At 39.6% G+C, this 24,017-nt stretch overlaps 1 protein-coding gene and 1 pseudogene across 1 annotated transcript in view; one reads left to right on the top strand and one right to left on the bottom strand.

Moving 5' to 3' along the window:
- The window catches only part of LOC139640778 (zinc finger protein 208-like), an 84,797-nt pseudogene that overhangs the window by 4,930 nt on the left and 55,850 nt on the right, over positions 1-24,017 (top strand).
- Positions 1-24,017, bottom strand: part of LOC139640780 (zinc finger protein 420-like) — a 68,788-nt gene that overhangs the window by 25,322 nt on the left and 19,449 nt on the right.

Genomic DNA, 24,017 nt, shown 5'->3' with positions numbered 1-24,017 from the left:
TTGTATTTGTGCAGATTGTATATATGAATGTTTTCAGCTGTAACCTGCCAAGGGACTGCAGATGAAAATTAGCTCGAAGTTAAATCTGGTAAATATATCAAATAGTAACATTTATATTTAACATTGTACACGGTCCCTTACAAATAGATTAATTAATCAAATAAATAATAATAATAAACTTTATTAGAGTAAAGCATTGGATACAGATAATAGATAAAGGAATAGAACAAAGGTAAGAAGGTGCAGTACAAGTGTAATCAATCAAACCATACATTTACCGAACCAGCACAACATGATATCAAAAGACACTTTGTTTAAAATATGCTATGAAAAGATTAAAAGAAGGTATTAAGTGAAACAGAAAAAAAGAACCCCCAGAATACATTAAGATGTTAAAAAGGCCTTTTTTTTTAATAAAAAATATGTTTTTAAAAATTGATTTAAAGGAAGACACTGTGTTGGCTAACCTATCAATTCTAAAACTGACAGGAAGCCAGTGAAGGGCAGCTAAAATCAGTGTGATATGTTCATATCTTTTTTAACCAGTAATAAATGCTGCATGGGTAAACAAACATCCCACTTTGGATTCTCTTTTGATGTGGTTTGTGGACAGCAGGGGGAGCCTCACATTATCAGGCGCAAAGCTGCTGCTGAAGTTACATGAATACAGACTAATAATTATACTGGAATAATACTTCCATGATTCATACAATCTGAGGTCGCTGCCTCCTCCCCCTCTAAGTCCCGCCCCCTATTACACTGATTGACAGATGTTGAATTTACCATGTTCACAAGTTTTAGATTTTACTTTTCATTTGAAGTTGCAGTTTCATCTTTTCTCTTGCACTTTTGAATTTCATTTCATTTGCTGTCAATAATTTAACTTCCACTCTTATACTTTATTGTGTCAAAAATATTCCAAGAAAAACATTACATCAGCAGCGGAGGAATCCTTTAATGTGTTTTAATACTGAGCCCTTTAGGTCTCCCTGTGATGGAGGTCAGCTGGGTTTGAAACAGGAATAGAATCAGTTTCATGAAGAATTTACTCATGGATTCAATCCCATTCAGTCTCATCAGAGTAGTAACTTTAACTTCCTGTGGAGGGCAGCAGCACGCCTAAGCGGCGAGTCTGCTGCAAAGAAAAGGAAGACGAAGTAGATTAACAATGGATTCTGTAGCACTTTTAGATATTGATATTAAGAAAGCTATTTGTAATAGAGAAGCTGTGGTAGGGGTATTTTTGGATATAAAAAAGGCGTATGATTCAGATTACGCTCTTATTCTGAAAAAATCGTACCGGAAGTCTTATTCTTATTTCAGCTGGCTGGAGATTCACAGTCGTGAAACAACATGGCGGCCTGCTGTTGACGGGAAAATAACAAAGAGAGAAAAGAAGTTTCCTCTCGGTCTTCCTGGTTGATCTGAGTCTAGTAGTTCCTGATAGCAGTCCGGGTTCAAAGCTGTAAAGCTGTAAGCAGCCTAGCCGTTTAAAGTCAGCGGGTTTCTTCCAGATCCTCGGTGCTAACTTTGTGCTGTCTTAGCTCGGATGTGTTATGCTAGGCTACTACTGTGTTAGTCCTACGGTAGATGTGCACGGTTGTGCTCGTCGTAGCGCCGCGGAGAGCGTCCGGTAACTCCGACCAGAAGACTCCAGGTCAGATAGAGGCCTTGGCGACCAGGGAAAAGCCTTTGTCTTCCTCTGATGAAGAAGCAGCTCAGGCTCACGGCCCTCGGACTGCTTCAGGTAGGAGCTCAACAGTATGAACACACCAACGGGACGCACGAGCTTTCTGCAGTCTGGAGGAATGGGAAAACTGGTTTGAAATCAAGAAAAGTTTGATCTGTCGCTGCCGTTAGCTATCATGCTAACCGGAGAACTCGCTAGCTAAACATCAGCTTTCTGATGAACTAGAGCTCGTAACTTTCTGTTGTTTTAATCTAAACTGGTTTACTGGTTGTTCTCTACAGTAATAAACTCCTGGTTAATGCTGAACCATCCGCTGCTTTGTAAAACGAGGCTCCATTGAAGCAAAGCAAAATTGATTTCTCATCTCATTTTAACGTGTCCATTAGGAAATGAATAATGGCTTCAAAGGCTACAAAGGTCGGAAGTCTATAGATATGATCCAGATGTTTAATTGAACAGGTCAAGACGAAGTATCAGAAGTGATGAAAAGTGTCTTTTCTAGTTTGGACAAACAGCTTAAACCTCAGCCGGTTCTGACTCGCTGTGTTCAGGGGGTCGATCCACTGAAACACGAAGCTATGGCAAAGTCCCCGTATGTGTGATGGAGTAGAGTTTGCTCACCTCATGGGTGCTGGTAGGAAAAGCAACATGTAATATATATAAGGCTCCCGCACACCATCTACTAACGTTTCGGTCACAGACCTTCTTCAAAGCATCAGACATGGAGCTGATGTTCCATGACTAGTTTTGCAGAAGCCTGTAGAGAAGCTTCCTTCACTACCAGTATGGAGGCTGCACCATCTCATGTGAGCACAGAGGAACTTGTCTCACTATTCAACAATACTGTTTCGGCCACCCTTGATTCTGTTGCACCGGTCAAAACTAAAAAACGTAAGCCTTTGGCCTCACCGTGGCTTAATAACAGTAATATTAGAGAAATAAGGAGAGCATGCGGAGGTGGAAGCGAGATAAGTTGCAGATCTCATTTCGAATTCTGAAGGATCTCTTGGATAAATACCAGCTGGCTGTCAGAAATGCCAGGGCTCAATACTTTTCCGATCTTATTGACAAAAACTGCCATAATCCCAGGGTACTTTTTAGTGTGTTAAACTCTGTCTCCTCCTCCACTCCCACCCCCTGCTCAGAAGTGTCTGTCTCTAAATGTGAGGATTTCCTAAACTTCTTTAGAGACAAAGTACTTGACATCAGAGCTAGTATTAGTCCATCAGTAAATAGCCTAACCATCTCCTCTGAGAACACTGCAGTCCTAAATTCCCTGAATTCCATCACTTTACCAGAACCTCTTCATATTATCTCCTCTATGAAGACCTCCACCTGTTCTCTCGACATTATTCCAACGAAACTCTTCAAAGAAGTTATTGGCACCATCGGCCCCAGCATTCTCTCAATTATCAATAGCTCTCTGGAAACCAGCCATGTTCCCCAATCTTTCAAACATGCAGTGGTCCAGCCACACTAAAAACAGAATCTAGATCCTTTAGTCCTCAATAATTACAGACCAATCTCCAAACTCCCCTTTCTTTCTAAAATCCTTGAAAAAGTAGTTTTTAACCAACTGTTGTCCCACCTGGCTCAAAACTGCATTTTTGAAAAATTCCAATCTGGTTTCAGAGCTCCTCACAGTACTGAATCTGCATTACTGAGAATAACTAATGACTGCTCTGTCCTCTTGTTCCTAGATCTAACTGCAGCCTTTGATACAGTAGATCATTCCAATGGTTAAACCATTGGGCGGGGGTCTCCGGTTCTGCCTTAAACTGGTTTTCTTCATATTTATCTAACAGATCTTTCAGTGTCTCTATTAGCGACTCATCTTCTTCCTCTGCCCCCATGTCCTGTGGTGTCCCCCAAGGTTCCATACTTGGTCCAATCCTGTTCTCCATCTATTTGCTTCCTCTAGGCCACATTATTCAAAAACACAACATTTCTTTTCACTGTTATGCAGATGATACACAGATCTACCTCCCCCTAGAGCCTAATAACTACACCAGACTAACTGACTTCAATAACAGTCTTCATGACATCAAATCCTGGATGGCTGCAAACTTTCTTCAGCTCGAGAATAAAACTGAAGTTATCTTATTTGGACCACAGCATTTGACCAGCAGGATTTCTCCTCATCTTGTCCCATTGGCCCTCTGTTAATCCACATGCAAAAAATCTTGGAGTCGTATTCGTTTCAGGATTCGATTCAGGATTGAAGTTTGACAAACAAATCCATCAGGTAGTAAAATTAAGCTTCATGCAGCTCCGCATCATCTCCAAACTCAGATCAATTCTCTGGACTTACCTGGAGAAAGTCATCCATGCCTTCATATCGTTATATTTTGGTATCACTCAGTCTTGTTTATCCCGTCTCCACCTGGTTCAAAATGCAGCAGCAAGAGTTTTGATAAGGTCAAAAAAGAGGGAGAACATTACTCCTGTTCCTGCCTCCCTGCACTGGCTGCCTGTTAGCTACAGAATTCATTTTAAAATCCTGTTGTTTGTTTCCAAGGTGTTAAATGGTCTCGCCCCCTCTTACATTACAGAACTCCTGTCCCCATGTCACACTGTCAGAGGACTGAGATCGTCTGACCAAAGACTTCTGTCTGTCCCGAGGTCCAGGACTAAGTGTTACGGGGACCGGGGTCTTCTCTATCCGATTCTCCCCCACTATTGAGATCTTCAAGAGTCTTAAAACATACTTCTACTCTCTAGCTTTTAACTTTCTCCTGACGTCTCTGTAGGTCTGTGTTGTCACTTTGGGCTCTGTGTGACCATGTGCCTTTACTGTTATTATCATCATTATTTATCATCACTCTGATTTTTTTTCTCCTCTTTTATTGTGTTTGTTTCCTTCTTTTTGTTTTTATTTTCCTCTGTGTGTGTGTTGTAAAGCACTTTGGATCAACTGTGTCGTGTGTAAAGTGCTAAATAGATAAAGTTGAGTTGAGAGTCATCCGTGGGCTACTTACAGTTTTGGTCGTCATTGACAACAGGTGCAAGACGACTGTCAATCAGCACATCCAATTAGCCTATCAGCATATCAATTACATCAACAAATCAGCATTTATCAAATTAGTAAATCAATAAAAAGGCCAGCATTTGTCATATGAATACAAATTAGTTAATTTTGTTTTATACTGTTTTTGTACTATCTTTATATGTATTTGATATATTTGCTCAAGGTCGGCCATTTTGTTTATATAGGAGCTTTAACTTAACATTGACTCTCTCCTGTTATACTAACTGATTGTTTTACCATTCACATTAATGAAACCTTCATATTTCTTCAGTAGGTTTAAGTCTTCATAGAACTGCTTGGATCCTACAGTCACTGCTTGCAGCTATATTATTATTGTAATTATTATTATTATTGCTGTTGTTTTTCTGGCTGTTCCCTTGTCTTACCGACTGTCTCTCTTTGATGATGTCAGAGCTGATTGGCGGGAAGAGAAGCATCTGGCGGAGGAGGAGAGGAACGTCGTCGGCCATTTTGTCTCCGTTCAGGACAGCTGTGTTGAATTTGGTGTTCGGCACTAAGGAGGCAAGATGAATTCTTCAGAAGAGGTGAGAAGAAATATCAGTTGTAACATTGATGTTAATCTGTTGGTAACTGTTACAGCCATTTCTCTTCTTTACCTTTTTTATTTGAGTAGTATAGAAGAATAGCATCACCTGGTGGCCGAGTCTGTTTTCACCAGACAAACAGGAAATACAGGAAGTGAGAAATCACAGTTTCTTTGCCAGTAAACTGATCCAGGTGGAAGACGATGAAGAGCAGAGTAGTTTTCAACTTGTGTAGCGGCCAATTCTAATGTTTCCACGTGCCGCACGGTTATAGACGCCAAACATGTTCTCAACGTGTTTCTTGAATTAATTTACTCACAACGGATGACCCTGAAGTGAAAAAAGAAAAGGTTACAATGGATACAACTCTTTTGTTTAAGCCAAGTCCAACAAGTAAGCTTATGCATCACTTTTCATCCTGGAAGAACCTACAAAGTGCAGTCGCATGGTTTCTAAAACTGAGAAGCCTTTTGCTGGAATTGTCTTTTTAGAAGAAAAGAGATTCTGACTATCCCGCCACAAAAAACGGACAGAGACGAGCAGAACAAGTCTGTTGAAAGTGAAATGAAAATGTTTATCAAAACAAGAAGTGCCTCATCGCTCAGTGTTGAGGATTTAAAGAGAGCAGAAACTGTTCTCATTCAGTTCTGTCACAGGGAAGCATTCACAGATGAGCTGAAAATACTTCAAGAAGAAACCAAGGTGTGAAGTGAACCAGCTTATTGTACGAGTTGTCAGTCAGAGAGGTCAAGTCCTCCAAATAGGATCAGACAATGGAACAAATTTAATCTCAACAGAGAAAGAGATGAAAGATGCATTGAAGTGGAATCTGGACAAAATCAAGCATTATTGCAAAAGGGAGTTCAGTGGATCTTCAGCCCCCCCGGTGGAGCACATCATGGAGAGTGTGGGAGAGACTGATACGACTAGTTAAGAAAACACTGTTGTCCATCACCAACCAACAGACTCTAGATGAAGAGGGACTTAATATTGTCATGTGTGAAGTAGAGGCAATTTTAAACAGTCGTTCATTAACTACAGTATCAAGTGACCCAAATGACCTTGAAGCTTTGACTCCAAACCACCTTCTCCATCTTAAAGTCCAGCCCAATCTTCTGTCAGGCTTATTTCAGCCTGATGATGTATATACAAGGTGCAAATGGAGACAAGTGCAGTACATAGCAGATTTGTTTTGGACAAGATGGATTAAAGAATACATATCACTTATGCAAGAAAGAAACAAATGGCACCGTGTTAAGTGAAACTTTGTCAAAGGAGACATTGTGCTCATTGCAGACTCAAATGCACCCAGAGGATCTTGGTTAATGGGAAGAGTCTTAGAAACCAGAACCGGATCAAAGGGACTAGTACGCAGTGTGCTCCTAAAAACAAAGACAAACACACTAGAACGGCCTATCAGCAAAATATGTTTGCTAGTTCCCGCTGTGGAATAAAGAATAAGACTGTTGACAGACTTGCAGTAATCTTGTCTGTGACTTTTCAGATGCTCAGAGGACAGTGGTGCTTTGTTTAATGGCTCTGTTTTTTTACTTAGTTATGCTTTATGCCCATAATAATAGGGGCCAGTATGTTCGAGCCATTTATTTTCTTTACCTTATTTATTGAATAGTATAGAAGAATAGCATCACCTGGTGACCGAGTCCCTGTTTTCACCAGACAAACAGGAAATATAGGAAGTGAGCAATCACGGGCACTTTGCCAGTAAATTGATATAAATAATAATTTAACTTTTGTTTTGTTATTTGGTTACTTTTTGTGTTATTTGATTTACTCTATCAGTTTTTATTTCAACTTTGTGGCCTTTTTCTGTTACTTTGCAACTTCATCTGCTACTCCATTCATTCATCGTCACCATCATCATCACCATTACGAATCATCAAGAATCAACAGACTGAGTAAATTAACTCAAGAAATGCGTTGAGAACATGTTCAGCATCTATAACTGTGCGGAATGTGGAAACATTAGAATTGTCTAGTCTATTAGTCTGTCTTAGTTACTGTCTAGGTAGTAATTAAGTGTTAAACCCGTCTCTCTGTCCTGATCTCTTTCTTTATATCTTTCTCTATGAAACAGAGAGACACCAGCAGACCCAAACGTCACCGCTGTCAGCAGTGTGACAAAGCATTCACGACACGTCAAAAGTTAAAGATTCATCAGAGAGTTCATACAGGAGAGAAACCTTACTCCTGTCAGAAGTGTGGTAAGTCTTTCAGTCAGTCAGGTAACCTAACAGAACACCAGCGTATTCACACCAGAGAGAAACCATACAGGTGTGAACAATGTGGAAACAGTTTCAATAATTCAAGTTCATACAGGCAACACCAGCGTATTCACACTGGGGTGAAACTATACCACTGTGACCAATGTGGGAAGAGTTTCAGTCGTTCAAGTACATACAAGCGACACCAGCATATTCATACTGGGGAGAAACCATACCACTGTGACCAATGTGGCATGAGTTTCAGTCGTTCAAGTACATACAAGGATCACCAGCGTATCCACACTGGAGAGAAACCATACCACTGTGACCAATGTGGAAAAAGTTTCAGTCGGTCTCATTCATACAAGCAACACCAGCGTATCCACACTGGGGAGAAACCATATCACTGTGACCAATGTGGGAAAAGTTTCAGTCAGTTGGGCCCATACAGGACACACCAGCGTATTCACACTGGAGAGAAACCATATCACTGTGACCAATGTGGGAAGAATTTCAGTTATCCTACAACATACAGACAACACCAGCGTATTCACACTGGAGAGAGACCATATCACTGTTACCAATGTGGGAAAAGTTTCAGTCAGATGGGCCAATACAGGACACACCAGCGTATTCACACTGGAGAGAAACCATATCACTGTGACCAATGTGGGAAGAATTTCAATGATCCTACTACATACAGGGCACACCAGCGTATCCACACTGGGGAGAAACCATACTGGTGTGACCGGTGTAAGAAAAACTTCACTCTGTCGTCTTCTTTGAAGAGACACCGCTGCATCTGAACTGCTGCAGAGCGCCTCCTACTGTCTGCAGGAGGAACAAGCTTCTCTCTGTCCAACCAACACAGGAAGCTCAAGTGTTCAGGTCACAACACCAAACTGAGCCTCGTTCTTTGTACGTGTTTTTTTATTAATCCAGACCAGTGTGATACAAGCTGGATCAAACTGTCTTGCTAATCTGCATCTGGCTAACTTTGTTGCTTGAATGCGTGTGACAGATCCATTTATCAAACGCAGATGTAGTGATCTTGGATAACTGTGCGCTCCCGTTTTTAAAATAAGTCTTTATTAATTCTTGCCTGTAATGATGTCGCCATATATGATTTTGATTTCTTTGGCTTCCATTCTCATGGGGAACGGGGAACTGGGAAACTTTACAGGAACGACACCTCAGTAAATCTGTCCTCAGACGACCGAGCCTTTCAGTAATTACTTGCTCTAAAACCCTCGGCCACAAACACAAACAGCAATTATTAACACTTAAGTAACACTTCACAATGATAAACTCATAAAATTATGTGTTTAAAAAAAGAATGCTAAAATAGGTAAGGATAATAACACATAAAAGAAAAGCTAATCAGTGTGCTTTACATAAGGGTTTATCTGTGATTTCAGATCTTGAACATTGATGAAGGTTCAAACAACAGAAAAATAGAATTACTGTAAAGGATAAAAGGCAATGTTAATTAAAACCTAAGTTAAAAAGATTTTGGTTTTGAGGTGGCGTTTGAAGGACCTGAGGGCTCGTGCAGGATGTAAAGTCATGTACAATCTGTAATACAGGCCGGGCCTAAACTGTTAAGAACTTTGTAAACAAGTAAAATATGAAAATAATCTTCAAACTGAAACTGTAAATAATCCCTTCTGGTTTAAACCTGTATCTTTCAGACACCATCTTGGATCTTGGTGATCTCTTAGGACACGTTCACTTCTAAAATCTTGTCTAATTATTGCAGCATTTTGATCTATTGGCTTCTCTCTGTGTGGCAAAGCTTGAGGGGCGCGACCATGGTCATGGGAGGAGTCAGGGAAAAGAAGGATTAAGTGTGTGTGTGTGTGTGTGTGTGTGGGTGGGTGGGTGGGGGGGGGGGGGGGGGGACCTGCTGCACTGCACAGGTGCCTCACCTGAAGTGAAGTGGCCATGCTGGTGACAGGCAGGTTTGGGTTTAAACAAAGCAAATAAGAAACATTTGGTTGTTATGTAGGGTTATACTATAAATTGATGTGTGTGTGTTAATCTATAGGGGGGCCGGTGTTGGTTGGACTTGAGGGAGCCGAGCCACAGGGGATTTAATGAGCGTGGCATGTGTGGAGATTGCAGGTAGAGAAATCCGGGACGGTGTGGTTGATGTTAAAGAAGAGCCGTGTATCTTGATGATGTAATGTGTGTAAAGTGTGATGATGTTATTTAGAGAACTAATTGTAATATGATGTTTTTTTCCAGCTAATTCCATAGCATGTCTTGACATGTACCTATCGTCCATGCTACCTGGTGTGGCACTGTAGCTCACTTTGACTATCAATGAAACAGAATACATTAACAATGCCTAGTGTTGCCATTTGTGGGTATGGAAATAAACTAAATCTAAAGAGGAACCAGTGTGTGGAAGATTTGTGTACCCATGCATGCATGTCTGGAAATGTTTTCATGGATTAAATTTTAAAAAGCCTGGTCATAATCCAGCTAACTCTGACTAAACCTGTGGATTTGCAGGTTTGATCTTAAGAATCTGTTGCTCTGGTGAGTTAGACTAAGTTTTAAACTTGCTTCAAGGAACAGAAGATCCCGGTCTGATGCCAAATTGACACCAAAGTCATCAGCTAACTCAGTTATCCATGTAAGAGGAACGAGGCTCTGGACTTTAAATTCCATCAGTGATCCAAGTCCAAACAAACTAGAACTATAGTTTGAATCCATGAGCCGTTAGATCAGGCTGGACGCCACCGGAGAAGAAAACATTGATATTTATTTTTTGTTTAGAAAGGAAACACACTCCTTCACACACTCTACCTTTCTGTCTCACACACACACACACACACACAGTTGATGATTTTTTATTTTTTTCTATTTATTAATATTGTTTTAGTTCTTTGAAGAATACTTAATGCATATTGTTGTTAAAGTTTCTATGTTAAAATTAAACATGAACGTTAATGAGAATTTATCTTCTACTTTTTTACATCTTCATATACGTTCTTGATTTGTTGATTATGAAATGGATTATTGTTGGAAGATGCTGTTTTTTGTTTTTTATTATTGTCATTTGTATCTTTTGTTTCTTACAAAGGTAAAAGGTTGTTAAGTGTAAACTGAGTATTGCACTGCAACACATGGATTACACTCCTGTATAGATTTACAGAACTTACTTTGAGTTTTCAAATTATTTTTTTTATGATTGAACCATTTCACAGTCTTGGGTTTACGTACAATTTGTTTTGTGGTAAATATAGCTCCATATATCTCTTGCATGTATCATATTCACTTGTTTTTACCTGGTTATTGAGTGTGCTTTAGTGTAATAATAAATATATTCTTCCACTGAATGTCCTCTCCTGTGTTCACTGTGTGGGTTTAAATTCAATCAAGCTGATGAGACTGTCAGAGTTTCTGTATCTTCTGGCCCCGTTCTTTAATAAGCTGAATCAAATTTGTGTTTATTAGACTGCATCAATAACTGCTGACTCTACACTTCTACAAGAAGAGCAGTAACAGTTGTTTTTAACTCTATCATCACTTCATCTCATCACTCTACACTGAATTCTAAATTCTTAAATAAATTCAATTAAATTCAAATAAATTACTATAATAAATGTATATCGGGACTGATGGGCGACATGATCCAGACAAAACGACCAATTTGGGGAATTAAAAAAGATTTTAATAGAATTCACTGAATCATTGATATATGGAAAAATCAATCACTAAAATTATAATAAAATGAACAAACAGTTTGAATAAACAGTTTATCAGTAACTAATCAGACAGAATAATCATAATTAATGGTTTGATAAAAATGATATGACAATTATGAAAACAATAAATTGGTCATGTCATTATGAGCCAAATCTAAGAGAGAAATCTGAAATATCACTGAATTTATATTACGAATCAACAGAATAGAAAAATTTAGACAAGTCAATCATGAAAAATACAAGTTAATAATGCAAAGATGTTAATGATAATTCAAGCTGTAAAGTTAAAAGGAAGCGAAACTGTAGAGGTTCTTCTCTCAAAACTCCTTTCTGGCTCTTTTCTGCCCCCGCAACACCCATCGCATCTGCGGTTTTGCTTCGTTCGGCACTTCGGCTCCACTCGGCTCTGGCTGTTCGCGCAATGCATCATGGGTGCGTTTAGTATCGCCGGTGTAAAGCAACATGGCGGCCTACTGTTGACGAGAGAAGAACAAAGAGAGAAAAGAAGTTTCCTCTCGGTCTTCCTGGTCTTCCTGAGTCTAGTAGTTCCTGATAGCAGTCCGGGTTCAAAGCTGTAAAGCTGTAAGCAGCCTAGCCGTTTAAAGTCAGCGGGTTTCTTCCAGATCCTCGGTGCTAACTTTGTGCTGTCTTAGCTCGGATGTGTTATGCTAGGCTACTACTGTGTTAGTCCTACGGTAGATGTGCACGGTTGTGCTCGTCGTAGCGCCGCGGAGAGCGTCCGGTAACTCCGACCAGAAGACTCCAGGTCAGATAGAGGCCTTGGCGACCAGGGAAAAGCCTTTGTCTTCCTCTGATGAAGAAGCAGCTCAGGCTCACGGCCCTCGGACTGCTTCAGGTAGGAGCAAAGGCGGAGAAAGGAGTTTGAGATTGGAGGACAAATATTGTGTGTGTGTGTGTGTGTGTGTGTTCAGGGGGCCATAAAACAATATTGCTACACTAAAATTTCTCATAATTCAGGATTTTGATACTCTGTTACACTCGAGCTCTGTGATTGGGGGACTTTGATGGGGCAGTTCTCTCCGGGATGAGTAGCTTCTTTACCCTCTAACACCCAGATGTACACAGTCTTGTACCTTTGACTTTTTTTCCAACTTTGCTAGTTTTCCCGACGCAGCTGCTACTCGTTTGAGCTGCTGGCTCACTGCGTAGCGGTTCAGGTCATTCAACTGTTGCAGCACCCTGAATGGCGAGTCACGTGACCATGTGTATGTTTAAAAAAAAAAAAATGAATGCGTTTTTTGCTTCCGGAACCGAGAAACGGCCACGCCCATGTCTTCAGTCTCAACTCTATGGAGCGTTCTATCATCCTGCTGGCTGGAGAGTGGCTCTCTGCTGACATCTAGTGGTTTAAGTTGTCAACTGCCCCAAGTACTATTGATCATGAAAGACGCATGAAAGACACATTTAGAACAAATCAGTAATCAGTCAGTTAAAAAAAAACAACTGAGTGGGCTCAGAGATGGAAGACTTCCCAGCAGTGAAACAGGCCTACATGGACATGATTGGACACTGTAGACCCACTTTAACTTCTCTTCTCTTACGTCATTAAAGGATCTTTGTAAATCAACTGGTGAGCAAAGGCAGGAGTCAACTTAAAAATATATTTTTTAAATATAACATTGAGAGAATCCTGGTGAAGCCTCATCAGACCTGGGTTGCACTACAGGGCGATGGGATGATGAAGGTATTTTTGTAGCAAAACTACGGTGGAGAAGGATTGCAATTATCTGTAAATCTGTACTCATTGGTTTTTATAACATATACAAGGTTTTTAAAAACAGGTTTAGGCCTATATCACCTGGCGGTCTTACCAGAGACGTTCTGCATTCGTGCGTGAGTGGGGTCCTGTGTTGAGAGATTGGGGGTGGGAAGGCCAATGATCTTGGATGCATTGTGTGAGGTTTACTCTAACTGTCAGAGTCTCTGGCTGGACCTCCATGTGACTGTGATCCTTGCTGAGACGACCACCATCTTGTTTGGCTGTCTGCTTGTGCTGTACAGCGGCCATATCTGGCAGGCGGCCTCCTACGGCCCCCCCACTACTCAGGCAAGGCAGCCCACGCACATTGGCCAGATGGTGGCGCTGTAACAAGCAACTTTACGTTTTGGCCAATAACTTCTGAACCGTGTGTCGTAGACTGATGACAAGGAGCTCAGTCTTTGACAGGTTAAGATGAAGGTGGCGTTCCTTCATCCATGCCGAGATATCGGCGAGGCACGCCAGATTTATTTATTATTACTATTTATTCTTTTTTTTAATTATTATTACTATTATTTTTGTTGTTTTGTGGCTGTTCCCTTGTCTTACCGACTGTCTCTTTTTGATGATGTCAGAGCTGATTGGCGGGAAGAGAAGAGAGGAGGAGAGGAACGTCGTCGGCCATTTTATCTCAGTTCAGGACAGCTGTGTTGAATTTGGTGTTCGGCAATAAGGAGGCAAGATGAATTCTTCAGAAAAGGTGAGAAAAAATATCACTGTTGTAACATTGATGTTAATCTGTTGGGAAAATTAGTCTATTAGTCTGTCTATTTATAACTTAATGTTACAGTGTGGGTAGTAATTAAGTGTTAAACCTGTCTCTCTGTCCTGATCTCTTTCTTTATATCTTTCTCTATGAAACAGAGAAACACTGACACACCCAAACATCACCGCTGTCAGCAGTGTGACAAAGCATTCACAACACGTCAAAAGTTAGAGATTCATCAGAGAGTTCATACAGGGGAGAAACCTTACTCCTGTCAGCAGTGTGGGAAATCTTTCAGTCAGTCAGGTAATCTAGCAACACATCAACGCAATCACACTGGAGAGAAACCATACAGGTGTGACCAATGTGGGAAGAGTTTCAGTCAGTCTCTTGCCTGCAGGCGACACCAGCTTATCCACACTGGAGAGAAACCATACCACTGTGACAAATGTGGAAAAAGTTTCCGTCATTCTCATGCATACACACAACACCTGCGTGTCCACACTGGAGAGAGACCATACCATTGTGACCAATGTGGGATGAGTTTCAATTATTCTCATGCATACAGGCGACACCAGCGTATCCACACTGGAGAGAGACCATACCACTGTGACCAATGTGGGAAGAGTTTCAATTGTTCTCATGCATATAGGGAACACCAGCGTATCCACACTGGGGAGAAACCATACTGGTGTGACCGGTGTAAGAAAAACTTCTCTGTGTCATCTTCTTTGAAGAGACACCGGTGCATCTGAACTGCTGCAGAGCGCCTCCACTGTCTGCAGGAGGGAGGAGGATCAGACAGTGGGTACAGCCGATGGTGAAGAGGAGGCTGGAGGACATCTCCAATGAAATTATTTGGGACCAATTGAGGCGCTGCTGAAAGACTGTAATGAACGTAACTGAGACTAATTCACACAATATGAGCCTATAATGAAATGTTGATTATTTTTGGACAAATGATAGGCAACAAATTACGCAGCATATTAGAGGGCTTTCAAAGTTCATGTGGAGTCGGCCTGGAAATGAACTGAGTGTAAAGGGCATTTTTACTTTATTTCACTACTTTGCCATCGAAGACGGCGTTTTCCACTGTCTGCAAAATGTGCGCATGCATAGGTCGATGTTGTCGTAGCGGAATTCTCATGCCAAGTTTGTTCTTATAAATCTGAAAATCTGCGTACATACTTTTCGGCTGGTTTTTTTAAATGAGTTCCCAGGATCCCATTCTTCGCACGTTGTTTAATTTATGCAGGCTAATATTATGTTTGCCGGTTCAAATTGTCTTGCTAATATGCATCCGTGTTCTTCAAATCCATGTGGTGGATGGATCTATCAAACATAGACATACATGATGTAAGAGTTAATAAAACTGAAGGCTATGTGGAAGAAAAATATCTTAACTATGAAATGCAACACTGCCAAAGCCTCTAAAATCAGAGCAATCATTGCAGGAAATGCCAATAAATTAAATGTGTAATTACGCAATTTATTTATCTGTGGCCCATGTTGCATCATTGCATCTTAACTGTTTTCAGGGTTTGGGTCGGGCATATGTTGCTATCTGTGAAGCTCATATGGTAAAGTTTGTGCCTGGTGATGTGGGTTCTGCAGAGGATCTTAGTCTGTATTAAATAGGTTTTGGAATGCAGGTCATGGAAAAAGTATTATTGCATATACTTTGCTAGTTGATGCTGGATTGTTGCATGCCAAGGTCTGATGTCCATTCATTTTTCTATTGGAATTGATATTTTCTGGTTAGGTTTGAGTGAACAAAATTTTTGTTTTTTTCTTGAAGTAGCAGTGATCCAATATGTTGTATTTTTCTTGAATGAGGTCAAAGGTCATGAGCATGCCCTCATTGAATAAATGTTCTAAGCTGGTTATTCCTTTTAGCTTCTATGTCTGGAAAATAAAAGTTTTTGTTTGTTATTCGGAACAGAGGGTGGAACGTTATGGTGGAGGATTTCATCTGATTTCCACCAGGCAGTTAGTGGTGTTGATAGTTTCTTTTGAAGCAGCCGTGAGTTTTTATGGTTTTGTTGAAGAATGAAATGTCTTTGATGGGCAGTTTTTGAGTTGTAGTTTGTTCTATGTGAAGCTGTGATGGGTTTACATTATTTGTCCGGTGCTGGATGTTTTGTAATTGATGTGAAAGGAAGTAATGATAGAAGGTTTGGGTTCCTGGAAGTTGGATATTTTCATTCAGGTTTTTTTGCCTTACCAGTAATATGTGTTGACTGCAGAGTTGAGAGGAGAACCAGCTTGATGGTGGATTGACAGGCGTCATGGAGGAGAGGTGATTGATTTTTGGAGGAATGTTCATCTTGACAGTGGAAATCCAACCTATTAGAGATAATGGTAGTTTCTTTCCAAATTGTCCTTTTTATTAGTGAGGGTACGAACTTGAGTTTGGATAATTGTTTAAATTTGATGAGATGTGGATGCAAGGGTATTTAATAGATTGAGTTTAGCATTTAAAAGGGAAAAAGTCCCAAACCTCACCTTCCCAATTGAGTTTGGTTAGAGGCAGAATCTCAGATTTTGAATTAATGGAGTCCACTATTAATAAAATTCAAGTGGCACATTCTTTTCTTTTTGTTTCATGCTTTACTGATAATGATTGATTGATTGATGATTGATGGAGTAGCCAGATACCGGAGGGAGGATGAGGGGTTTGTTATGTACAATAAAATGTCATCAGCATACAAATTGATTTTATGATTGTTTGCTGGCTATGCTGGACAAGCTGCATGGAGCCATTTCATGGTTATTTTCCGTTCTTTTTTTCACTGTGAAGTCAAGTCAGGTCCCCAGACACTTCAGTTGTTTTGGAGAAGGCTTCTGCGCCATTCCGCTGTGGAGCTCAGGACGCTGTATGGACTAACAAACTTCACCTGAGTTTCAGCTGGCATGGGGGGAGGAGATAATGACTGAATTTTCATTTTTGGGTGAACTATTCTTTTAAATTTCATAATTAAAATAAAAACATTTAAATAAAATAATAAATAAGAGCCATTGTCTTCTGTAATAAGTTAAGTTCCTTGTACATGTCACAGTGACAGGTTTGGAAAAGACGTCTGAATACAAATCTACAAAGTTTATTATAAACAACATTCAGAGATGAGAGATGGTTTTTTGTTGTTTTTTAATGGACAGTGTCAATGTAATCCAAATTCATGTGTTGTGTAACATGTCTTTTGTTGAAATTGGAAAAAAAACAGTGTTTAGACCTGTAAAGAATACCAAGAACTAAGATTCCTCCTCTTGTGACAGAATCGCTGTGTAATCTAAATGAGACGTCTGAGTCTAGCAGAACACCAAGATGTTTTATAGAGTCAACCTGTGAGAAGAGAGCGTCACTACCCTGTTTCTTTCTCTTTTTCTTTATATCTTTCTCTATGAAACAGAGAGACACCAATGGACCCAAACGTCACCGCTGTCAGCAGTGTGACAAAGCATTCACAAGAAATGAAAACTTAAAGAATCATCAAAGAGTTCATACAGGAGAGAGACCTTACTCCTGTCAGCAGTGTGACAAAGCATTCTAAGGTCTTCAACAGTTAAAGATTCATCAGAGAGTTCATACAGGAGAGAGACCTTACTAAGAGTGGGAAATCTTTCAGTCAGTCAGATCCACACTTGAGAGAAACCATACTGCTGTGAACAATGTGGAAACAGTTTCAGAGATTCAAGCTCATACAGGCAACACCAGCGTATTCATACTGGGGTGAAACCATACCACTGTGACCAACGTGGGAAGAGTTTCAGTCAGTCAGGTACATATAGCTTGCACCAGCGTATCCACACTGGGGAGAAGCCATACTGGTGTGACCAATGTAAGAAAAACTTCACTCAGTCAACTTCTTTGAAGAGACACCGGTGCATTTGAACTGTTGTAGAGCGTCTCCACTGTCTGCAGGAGCAACAAGCTTCTCTCTGTCAGACAGTAGGTGCAACCGGTGGTGAAGAGGAGGCTGGAGGACGGCTGTACGCCCCGCACCGGCACCTCTGATTCAATTATTTGGGACCAATTGAGGTTCTGCTGAAAGACAGTAATCCACTTAATTGAGACTAATTCACACAATATGAGTGATCCAGTGTTGTATTGTTCTTGAATGAGGTCAGAGGTCATGAGGAAGCCCTCACTGAATAAATGATCTATGCTGGTTATTCCTTTTAGCTTCCATGTCTGGAAAATAAAAGTTATTTGTTTATTAGGAACATGATGTTGTGCCATATTGGGGTAAGAACAGAGGGTGAAAAGTTATGGTGGAGGATTTCATTTGATTTCCACCAGGCAGTTAGAGTGGTGTTGATAGTTTCTTTTGATTCACATGCTTCATGGAGAAGAGGTGATTGATTTTTGGAGGAATGTTCATCTTGACGGTGGAGATTCAACCTGTTAGAAATTATCGTAGTGTCCTTCCAAATTGTCTTGTATTTCTTTTAGTAAGGGGATGAAATTGAGTTTTGATAATTTGTTTAAATTCAATGAAATATGGATTCCTTTATATTTACTAGACTGAGCTGTGCATTTTAAAAGGTAAAAAGTCCCAAACCTCACCAGGCAGAATCTCAGTTTTTGAATTGATGGAGTCCACTATGACTAAAATCTTGCACACTCTTTTCTATTAGTTTTACTGATAATGATTGATGATTGATGGAGTAGCCAGATACAATAAAATGTCATCAGCATACAAACTGATTTTATGATTGTTTGCTTTGATGTTGATGCCTGATATGCTGTTACTGTGTCTGATAGAGGCAGCCAGGGGGAAACAAAAGGCACAAATAACAGTGGCAGTAACAGACATCCTTGTCTCGTACCTCTAGTAAGTGAAATGGTTTGGATGCATGTCATGTTCATCACTATAGAAACAGTTGTGAGTTGTAGAGTATTTTTATCCAGTTAATGAAGTTTGAACCGATTCCAACATGTGAAGAGTGTTGAAGAGAAAGGACCAGTCTGCCCTGCTGAACGCCTTTTCACCATCTACAGATGCTATAAAGAATGGATGGTGTTTTTGTAGAGGTTTATTAAATTGAATAATCTGCTTATTTTCTGAGGAACGGCTCCCTGTAATGAAGCCAGTTTGGTCTGTATGTACAAGTGATGGAATTACAGATTCCAGTCTCACTGACAGAGCTTTGCTTATCATTCTTAGGTCTGAGTTTGTTAATAAGTGGCGGTAACTGGAGCGTTGTGTGAGGTTTTTATTTGGTTTATTTGGAAGCTCAAGTGTTCAGGTCACAACACCAAACTGAGCCTCGTTCATCATACGTTGTTTTATTCATCCAGGCCAACGTGACGCTAGCCGGTTTATCTAACTAACTCTGTTATCCATGTATGAGGATCGAGTCCCTGGACTTTAAATTACAGCTGGGTTTACTCTGGCACACACACACACACACACACACACGCATTATTTGTTAAACCAAATGTTAGTTCTGTGTGGTCCAAACTATTTTAATGAGATTCGAGATACATTTTGACTGATTTTTATGTAACTGTTTTGAAAAGTTTTTTTTATATTTTAGTCACCACTAAAGATTTTCTATTTTCCAGGAAGTGAAAGTAATGCGAGTTTGTTATAAAAATTCTGTAAAACAATTATTTTTTAAATCATTTTGGCACAAATTGTAAAATAGGTGTATTGGGTAGGTAGAAGTAGTTAGAATGAGCTAAAAAAAAGGTGAAAAGTCATTTTTCATTTCAATGTGACTTTAATACACATTGTTATGTTGAAGTTCCTTTGTTAAAGTGTGAACATTAATGACAATGTATCTTCTACAAATGTATTATTTCTCAAGATTCTGTGATGTTTCGCTTTGTTTTATTTGGTGTTTTTTTTATATTAGTTTGTATCGATTGTTTTTTTGGGGAAATCTTAAGTGTTAACATTCATAAAATCAATTAATAAACAGGTTATATACATTTATTTAAAAGACTCATGAAAGATTTTTGAATAACTTTATTAATATTTCATATATTAGATATTACAATTCTTCAAAATGTAAACTTGAACATCACAACAGCGACTGTCTATTTACTGATACAGACAAAACATTACAGGCAAAAAAAAAAAAAACAGCCTGACTGGACTCAGTGACGTCACCGTTTCAAGACGCTCCGTTCGGCACTTCGGCTACACTCGGCTCTGGCTGTTCGCGCAATGCATCATGGGTGCGTTTAATATCACCCGTGTAAAGCAACATGGCGGCCTACTGTTGACGAGAGAAGAACAGAGAAAATAGGTTTCCCGCTCGGACCGTATTTATACAGGCAAGGCAAAACGCCCAAACCGGAAGTCTCATTTTCTGTCATCCTTTAGCAGATGCGTTCCGCTGGTTCGAATTAACAGAAAATAACACTTCCGGTTTGGGCGTTTAGCCTTCAAAATAAAAGCGCCAGATTTTAAACGTATAAATAGTTTTAAACCAATTACTTTGTATTTAATCTTCAAATTCAATAAGTGAGCACAGATATTAATGTTTGATGTCAAAATAAATACCATAATATGTGCCATTTTTAACTATAAATGCTGTATATATTCCACTTTCTGACATTTTCTGACTAAATTGGACACTGTACAGTTTACCTTTATTTGTATGTGCACAAGTTCTATGTCAAAACACTTCTGCTGACCTGTACTTTCATCAAAAACTAACATTTAGGTACAAGCTAAAAAGCCATGATAGGCCCTCAAAGTCAGCCATACTGTAATAATGTGACACTTTCTGACTAAATTGGACACTGTACAGTTTATCTTTATTTGTATGTGCACAAGTTAAATAAAGAATAAAGTACAGTATCTAAGACACATTTGAAACACACACAATAGTCTCAAGTCTTTTTCACACTGTAAAATTTGTATTTACTGGTTTCAATGGCAGGTATGACTGAAAAAAAGAAATGTGACAAATATGAAATATATACATAAATAATAAATAAAGCATAGAATACTTATAGTAGCAAAGTTGCAAAGTGGCAAAAAAAAGTGTAGATGTGTTTTGGCCCTGGCTGAACACATCAGCTGCAGTCTCTCTGCATCCTCACTTGACAATATTCTCCTAGAGCAGAAACAAGATTCTTTTAGGTAGTTTGTCCAAGAGTAATGAGTTTACATACAGCCACTATGTAATCACAGAAGTATCTCATCTTCAGGTAACCATCTACGTTTGCATTGTTCATGTTTGATCTTTCTGAACACAGGTGTGTCTTTTCCTATTCCACTTATTTTACCTGCTGCTGAAGACCTGGGGTCTGCATTTGCCAGTGTGGCGGTGTAATGGCTAAATGCAGAAGTGTTTTCTAGTCATCTGCCACTAATCTTCCTCCCTGTGCTGCCCCTTTAAGAGAACTGATGGACTCGCCTGTCCGTGCTTGGCTGTATGTGTGCCGTTGTTATTGTTTGGTTTCCATAGTAACAATGCCAACTGCTGTTTTTTTCTTTTCTGTTCACTTTCTCCTAATCCCTAAACAACATATGTCTGTAAGTAATTATAAACATTTGTTTAGACACTTACCTTTATGTGTTTCTCAGCTTTAATACTTACCTTAAAGATCGCTAGTTTCTTCTTGCTTCTTGTTAATTATAAAAACGTTAGCAATGCTAATCGCGTTAGCACGCTATGGCTTTTCCAATGTTAAGTTAGCATTTGCGCTAATCGCTACCTGGATACATACTATCCAGTTCATTGAACATCAGCTACTCCAGCTAACCAGCACATACATATGTTTATTTGTGTTATGTGTATTTGGATCCTACTTGTTTTGCCTCAATATATGTAGATGAAAGAAAGTAGACACATTGTAACTTGTAATGTATTCACTTGTATTGCAGTTTCGCAGTGCTTTTAAAAGTAAACATCCTGAAACATACTTGCTGCTTCTTGGATGTTTATGGAAGAAACCTGTTAGCTATCTGCCAAGCTAGGCAGCATCTCAACACTCTAGTGAGGGCAGAATACTCACGCTCTGGGACTCTATTTGGTCTCGCCCTCAATTTGTCTTTAGTGTGGAATATGTCACCAGTGTAAGTAATATAAAATATAGCTTCACTCTGAGAATGGAGAACAATTTGGAATGCCATTGGACACGAATCATGCAGACATGAGCCATTGATGGTGAGGTGTGGAGTTTTTGTAATCCTCACTTTAGCAGTAGAAAGGTAGTTCTTCTCAAACCGAACTATGCGGTAGGGATTGGATTTCTTGATCTTGCCATTTATATTTTTGGAATGTGTTCTCTTCCTTGTCTATTTTGGAGTGAAAATCATCCCATTCAGAAGGTTGAAAGGTAAAAGTGGAAGTGCTTGGTGCTGGATGTTTGAAGGCTCCTAGTGTTGCCTCATGTCCTAGAATGCACTTAAGGGTGCTCTCTGATATAATCTGCTCTTGTGTTTCATCTGGACTAAGCCTATTCAATGCACGCTGACACTCTGAAGTTTGATCAGACCTTTTGTCTATTTCCCTCTCCACAACAGGTGGATCAGGCTGTACAAGCAGGTTGCTCTGGTTTACAAGTATTTCATCCATTTCATTCTCAAACAACAGGGAGATCAAGATGTATATTTGCCTGGCTGTCCCACTCTATCCCTTTATTTTCCATGAAGAAAATCCCTTGGGGCAATGTCTCATAGTTGCATGTGCTAGGTAAGCATGCAAATATAATATGGATCTAAGTCTCTACTCCGCGAAACTTTCAAACGTTTAAAATGATACCAGTTTCCACACAGATCACATGCAACCATTGCTTCCTTGGGGTCATTTGGGGTTTGGCAAATACAGTACAGAGCTCTTTTAGTCGGTCTGACCCACTCGTCACCTACTCGCTTTCTTGCATGCCTTTTGCCTAGTCGTTGTTTGATGGGAATAACACAGGTATTCTCACTTACAACTAATGTGTTTATTATCTGTGTACGAATTGTTGCTGATATCAAGGTCGGCTTTGTCCGCACTATCTACGTTTAGAATCTCACTAACAGTAATTGGACATGCACTTCTAAGTGGATCTTAGAGATTTTATGGGTATCTTGACATGCTGTGATCTCTGCATCATCTCCACTTTTTTGTGGCAGATCAGCAGGAGCAATTTTATCCTTTTCTATCTGATTGAGAAGCTCTTTCACATTACCTCTGTTGCCTTTCCAAATTATAATAAGCTCTGTAGCAGTGCGTCTCTCATTCTCTTTTGTACTTGTTGGCCAACCAAGAATATTTCCAACATCTTTCCAAAATGGCATATTGAGATCTGTGCGATGTTGATTTACAGTATGTATGGCTTTTGCTATCTCAAAGTAATCCAAAGCTTTCCTCTTTATACCCTTTATTTTCTTCTGATTGTTCCTACGAGCATAACTGCTGCCACCACATAGTTTGTTATAGACTCATTGGTGAAGCATAACAAAAATCTGCTTTAGAGGCTGAATCACAGGAGTACCACAAGAGAAATAAACTTACCTGGATGTCCATGAGCTTTTTTCAGCCATCGATACCTGTCGTGTCACATCCAGGTTGTTCCCCCTTGGTGCTGGAAACAAACACATTGAAAAGAGGTGTTACAGGAGTAAGGAGTAATAGTAAGCATGTAAGTAATAGTAAGATGTGTGTATAGAAACAAGGCAATTACCATGGTGAGCTGGAGTGAGACGGGCAACGTTTTTTCACGTTTTTTCAGTCAACATTTGAGTGTTGTGGATTTCTAGAAATGACGCTCTTATTCTGAAAAAATCGCACCGGAAGTCTTATGTTGACTAAAAAAAACGTCTTTTTTGCACAGAGAAACAAATAATTAAGCAACAAAATGCAACTATACAATATGTACAATGTTTTTCCATGATAAGAATTGTTGTAAACATTTAGTTGAAGGTTCCCCTCTACATTGTGTAGTGAAAGTACAGGTCTGTAGGAGTGTTTTGACATAGAACTTTATGCCCATACAATGAAAGTTCAACTGTACAGTGTCCAATTTAGTCAGAAAATGTCAGAAAGGTGTATTATATGCAGCGTTTATAGTTAAAAATGGCACCGTATGGTATTTTTTCCATTATTTTGACATCAAACATTAATATGGGTGCTCATTTATTGAATTTGACTATTAAATAATTAGTTTAAAACAGTACTTATACGTTTAAAATGCCGCGCTTTTATTCTGAAGGTAAAACGCCCAAACCGGAAGTGTTATTCTGTTAATTCGAACCAGCGGAACGCGTCTAGCTGGCGGAACACAGCCAGCCGAAGATTATCTCCTAGCTCGATAACAGTTCGCCTCAATCTAAATGTGAGGCTTTTTTTGTGTGTTCGGCTCAGTTTGTAACACTGCGAG

This window comes from Centroberyx affinis, unplaced genomic scaffold (assembly GCF_046629955.1).
Source record: "Centroberyx affinis isolate AG114_WGS23_722 - 3 ecotype Tasmania unplaced genomic scaffold, CSIRO-AGI_Caff_v1 ptg010591l_1, whole genome shotgun sequence".
In the NCBI taxonomy this organism is placed as follows: Eukaryota; Metazoa; Chordata; class Actinopteri; order Beryciformes; family Berycidae; genus Centroberyx; species Centroberyx affinis.
This window is presented reverse-complemented; position numbering and strand designations above follow the sequence as displayed.